The sequence below is a fragment of the Epinephelus lanceolatus genome, chromosome 4 (genome assembly GCF_041903045.1).
Source record: "Epinephelus lanceolatus isolate andai-2023 chromosome 4, ASM4190304v1, whole genome shotgun sequence".
NCBI classification, from domain to species: domain Eukaryota; kingdom Metazoa; phylum Chordata; class Actinopteri; order Perciformes; family Serranidae; genus Epinephelus; species Epinephelus lanceolatus.
The window spans coordinates 34,678,271-34,684,270 of NC_135737.1; the positions used below are offsets into that span (position 1 = coordinate 34,678,271).

Consider the following 6,000-nt stretch of genomic DNA (forward strand, 5'->3'; position numbering starts at 1 on the left):
TACAACACTAGTTGCCGCTCACCATTTAACAGAAAAAGTAGTAGTAGTAGTAGAAGAAGAAGAAGACGAGATTAGGCCCCAAGCTTACAGGTATGGTAATATATAAGTAAATATAAGTTATTTTTAGTATGACCGTTTGACCATGTATAACAGCCCTGGACTATCCCATGATTTAATTTGCCACGTGACATTAGCTACAATAGCTGTATAGATAGTCGACACAGCTAACGCTAATGGTAGGTTAGCAAGTTCACATAACTGGCTTGCAGTATTTCATTAAAATGGAATTACATGAATAACCTGAACTAAAGTGAGGGAAACTTTAATACATTAACTCAATTCAATTCAATTTAATAGAATTTGTTTTTACTTGAAGGAAATTCTTGTGCCACAGAATGCTTCAGATTACAGTGACACTAAGTACAGTAACCACAATTTTAACGATTCACAACCAGTAACAACCGGACAAGAAGTGGGTTCGCTAGGTCAGGGTCACTCACTGGGCCCAGAGTATTAAATATCTGACAAAATGTACAAGATAGAAGTGTTTTCAAGGAGCAGAAGCAAAAACCAGTGCCTAACAGAGTAACAATAGGAGTGCAGTAAGTCCAAGAGTTACTAAAAAATAAACAGACTGCTCCGGATAATCAATGTTATAGTGAAGAGTAGTATTGCACTGGGAAGAAATGATATTGCACTACACTGACAAGTGAACATAATATTGAAGAATGATATGGCACATGCAACTAGTGCACCTATAATAGTGCACCTAAAGTAGGTGAATATTGCTGTCAGTGTCCTTTGTTTCAGCTCTCCTCCCTACAGAAGGGGGAGGAATGTCGTCTGTGAACATAATTTCTGCCTGAGTCACATCGGATCACATGACCCCATGTTACTTCACGACATCATCAAAGTCTGTCTTTTGAGATATTGAGAAACAGCAGAAATGTATTTAAAACCTGCACAGACCACAGCTGAGATTTTTCTTTTATCTCTTACATGAACACTGTCAGCTGAAACACTTACAAATGTTTTAAATTATCTGTACAAAAGGTTTGGCATGCTGCTGCTGACCACAATTACGATTTCTTGTCCATTTATTGCTTTATTTATTGACATTACTTTGACTATAACTGTTCTGAATCTACCTCAGATTCATGACATGTTCCACTGTTTAAACCACAGCTAACCATCTGGTTTCTTAATTTTACCTCAAGAGCAAAAATCAGCTTTTAAACTTGAAAGAAATAATGATATGACATTTATCGTGATAATAATAGACTGACATGAACATTTTTATCGTGCCATATCGCCCAGCCCTACCTTTAAGGCCTGAATACAGGTGTAGAGACATCGACTGGTGCCTTGCCTGTAGCTTCAGCGGAAAGACAAAGATCAAAGCAGGATGGCTAGACATACCTCGGGGAACTGAGGCGAGGGATTTTCCACTAAGCAACAGGAGTTCACCAGTGTTCCTGCAGGCTTTGAGCTGAAGTGATCGATCTCAGCACTGAGAATGCAAGCGAACACAATGCTGGCTCAGGACTCACGGTTATATTCGGTTACTATATAGTCTGGAGTCATGGTTGAGGACAGGGAGAGATGCATGCGTGCTGGAGCATCCTTGTGTCATTCACAGACTTGGAGCAGCTCTCAGGCTCGTTCTGACACAGCATCGCTCTTCCCCACCATCACCGTGCTCTGTTTTTTCCATTCTTCCTCTCTCTTTCTGTCCTTCTGTTTTCCTCCTCTCACTAGTCATGGGGGGGCAGTGTTCCCTTTTGTTATGTTGGGCCTCCTCCTTGATTCGCTCCCTGGATGTTACCATGGAAACTACAAGACACTACATCACCTCAAGTAGAAGTTTCTCAGAGTGCTTGTCTGTGAGTGTGTGCGCATGACTTTAAGTATGTGTGTGTGTGTGTGGGTGCAGCTCTATGTCAAAACGCTGATGCTGGATTTCAGTTTTACTGACACTGAGCTGCGTAAATAGTGGGACATCCCCCCCTTAAACTGGCACACACACACATGTGCGTGCACAAACACGCGCGCACACACACACACACACACACACACACACTTAACCAGTTACTGTTATTAGTGCCAAGACGCTGAGTTACAGTTGAATAAGCAGGGGGACAGAGATTATGAAATGTAAGGGGGGTAATGGTGACAAAGGAGGAGACAGGACTATCCTAGATCTGGAAGGAGTTACCATGGTAACAGAGGTACAGTAGAGATGGGTTTAAGAAAAGATGGCTTTTGTGTCATTATCCCATGTCAGAGCATATAGGCACTGCTGCCTCATACACACTTGCTATCGCACAAGCAGCTACAGACATGCACGCTAACACACATGCACCATAGACGCAAACACAAACATCCCTGGATACGACGAGTGGACGGCTAGTTTACTCCTTAAATGGAAATGTTGAAAGTAACTGTCAGCATGATAAAGTAAAAAGAGAGTAGGGTAAGAAAAAAAATGAAGAAACTAGATCACAGAGTGCAGAAACTTGAAAGAAAATTAACTGTAGACTCTAATAGAGGCAACTGTACAAAGGCACACAGTACACAAAGAAACACACACGCACACACACTGTGGTCTTTGATTTAAACTTGATTTTTTGAGCTCTGAATGCCACTTGAGACCATTTACTATCAAATAAAAGTTACTTTTTTTCTTAGATCTGCTTTATATAAAAAGACCTTTGCCATATAATGATGGGATGTTCTGGTAAGGACTGTAATATAATCACATTACTGTATGTGTGTGAGCGCATGTGTGTGTTACAAGGCTCCACTGGCTGCGAAGACAGTGTTGTGCCTGTGCAGATCTCAGTTCAGATCAGCGAGGCACCGCTCCTTTTTCAGCGCAATGGAGCGTGGGATTAAATGCAGACCCTGGATCAGCTGGTATGACTCATGCTGTGCTCTGGGCTCTCTCTGCACTGTGCTGGGTCAATGAGATGGAGTAGGCGATGATTATGAGGGAGAGAGAGAGAGACACACACACACACACACACTTCTACCACCAAAACAACAGTGCTTCTGTTTATTACTCGTTCTCTCTGAATAACCGAATGGAGGCCATATATTTAATGACATGGACATAGCATCCGTGACGTCACTCATAGCCCTGTGTGAAGAGATGCTTTGAAGCCTGCAGACTGGTTTATTGCTCACTGCCCTCTTGGCAGTTGTTTAAAGCCAGGAAATCTGAATTTGGCCAGTGTGGTGGAGCCTGAGGGGAGCTGGGGTGGGTCGAGTGAGCAGCATCTACTGTTGCAGAGTGCGATAGCTTGAATAAATCAAGGCAAACACACATTTACTTTAAGGCTTAATATCTTCTTAATGCAAATCTTTAGAAAATCACCACCATGGCATACTTAACACAGTGAATTAGCTACTGAGAGACCATCTAGAGGAAACAGAAATTAACTTTGCAGCTCTTGAAATTTAGGGGTTTCCCCTTCAGTTCATACAGTCAAGAGTATTTTCAGAGCCGGCATCATATGGAGATTACAGACACTATATTTTAAAGCACTTCTGCTTTGGTCAGGTCAGCACCTTGCAAGGTAGCCTGCTGCCATGGGTGTGCGTGTGTGTTTGTGTGTGTGTGTGTGTGTGTGTACAGTGACTCAAACTACCCTTTAAAACACCAGTCACACAGTACACAAAAAAAACTAACTGATTGAGGCAGCAGTAGACCAGCAGCTCCAGTGTTCAGTGAGGTAGAATTAGAGGTTTGGTTTGGTGGAGTTTGGCCTTGAAGAGAGCATAGATGAGTTTCTGTTCAGCCCTCTGTCGGCAAGTGCCATCTGCTTGGGGAAGTACTGAGCATATGGATCAATTAGATTTGGATTAAACTGTTCACGAGTAAGGGTAGAATGGAGCAGTTTGGTGCAGCTTCTGCAGTGATGCGATCGCTGTGCTGGACCATCATGGTGAAGAGGGAGCTGAGCCGGAAGGCAAAGCTTTTGATGTACTGGTCCATCTACGTCCCAACCCTCACCAATGGTGACAAGCTCTGGGTAGTGACTGAAAGAATGAGGTCACGGATACAAGCAGCCGAAATGAGTTTTTTCCGTGGGGTTGCTGGGCTCAGGGTGAGGAGCTCGGACATCCGGAGGGAGCTCGGAGTAGAGCCGCTGCTCCGTCGCATTGAGGTGGTTCAAGCATCTGATCAGGATACCTCCTGTTAGAGGTGTTCCGGGCACGTCTCACCGATAAGAGGCCCCGGGGCAGACCCAGAACATGCTGGAGGGATTAAATATTTCTCTTCTGGCCTGGTAACACCTTGGGGTCCCCCAGGAGGAGCTGGAAAGCGTTGGGGAGAGGGACGTCTGGAGTGCTTTGCTTGGACTGCTGCCCCTGGGACTCAGCTCCAGATAAGCGTATAAAAATAAATGGATGGATGGATGAGTGCAAGTTTGTGATTGGGTGTTTCTGATATAGTTTTCCTGTTGCTAAATGCGGTTGCCAATTGTGTCAGTTAATCAAAAAGTTTTTGGATTCTTCGTTCACAGAAGGCATGCAAGAGTTTTCCTCATAAATGCAGTGTAACATGGGGAGAGTAAACAATACACAAATAGCCATGTGGGGGATGAAGAGCTTCTTAATGCAAAGTGAAGCCATGAACTTGATCCTTCAGCATTCTCAAATGACTCAAGATGTCACTGCATGTGTTAAAAGACCCAGGTCTAATGAGCCGACAGTGCTGAAGACGTGGCGTGCAGAAAAACACTGGTTATCCAGGTTTAAAGGGACGACTTTAATGAGTAACACTGTTTATAATGAACTGTTTGCTCAGAATCACGGCGTGCCAGCAGCAGTGACAACAGCAGGATGCACAGTGGAAACACAATCACAGTATTTCCTTGACAAAGCCTTTTTGATTGAGTGGACTTTGTTGCCAGAGGGGAGCTCCGAAGTGGGTTAGTTAGGTGAACAGCAGAGCCTCCAGAGATTCTTCAACTGGCTCAAAACAAGATATCTGAGCATGAGAAATCAGCCAGGCAGTAATTGTTCCTTGCACTGGTGTAGTGTAAGCACAGACATGACGAATGCAGCGTTATCAGTTAGAAGAGACATATTTTGTTTTTCCTCCAAATAAGGTGGTGACTAATTTGGCAAAACTGTCAGCTTGTTTAAAACCTGTTTCATCATCTGAATGCTCGTTAATCTTGCACCATATTCTCAACTTGTCACATATTGCCACTTGTTCAGTGGACTTTTGATGTATACATATGACTCACTAGGTATCCTGGCTGCATCTGCTGGGACGCTGTGTCAATTTACACCTGTTACATGGCTTGTGTCTTTGAAATAAACCTCCTGGGGTGTCTGGTGGCTTAGTGGGTAGCACAGGTGTCCCATAGACAAAGGCAATGTCCATGCTGTCGCGGCTGCGGTTTCAATCCCAGCCTGTGGCCCTTTGCTGAATGTCATCCCCCCCCTCTCTTCCACCTTCATGCTTAGACTGTCCTATCTAATGAAGGCAGAAAGCCACAAAAATAACCTTTAAAGACATCATTTTGCACAGGAAATGTACAGTTCCAGCTCATTAGATGGATACAGTCTTTTCAAAATAAACTTACGTCAGTGAAATACCACATTTATGTTTATTTCCTTGTGCAACAAACGCATGTGGCTAGTTTTAGGTTTGGCTCTGTATTAATATGGCAAGTGAACCCAGGCCTCCTGGGTGAAAGTCCAATGTTTGTTTGACCCATCCACCACCCCTCCCACCTGTCCTATGGGGACCATTCAGCTCCTTAACCCTTTAATACCGACGGGAGCGTCCGTGATCCCATTTGCATATTGATATTTAAATGCCGGTAGAATTGCAACCAAATAAGATAGAGCAATAATTCTTTTTGCATTTAAAACCGGAGGAGTTACTCTAACTTACCATGCATTCATCATGTCCCAGAGTGCTGTTTCCTTGCACTGTGGAAAAACAGTAAAAAGCGCTAAGAACAAAAACATTATCATCCT

General features: G+C 43.6%; 1 long non-coding RNA gene across 1 annotated transcript in view; it reads right to left on the bottom strand.

Annotated features, from left to right (window-relative positions):
* LOC144462752 (uncharacterized) overlaps positions 1-1,425 on the bottom strand; it is a 244,503-nt gene extending 243,078 nt beyond the window's left edge. Inside the window, exon 1 of the long non-coding RNA XR_013490975.1 lies at positions 1,324-1,425. This is a non-coding gene — a long non-coding RNA (uncharacterized LOC144462752). The remainder of the gene's footprint in view (positions 1-1,323) is intronic.
* Positions 1,426-6,000: the final 4,575 nt, after the last annotated feature.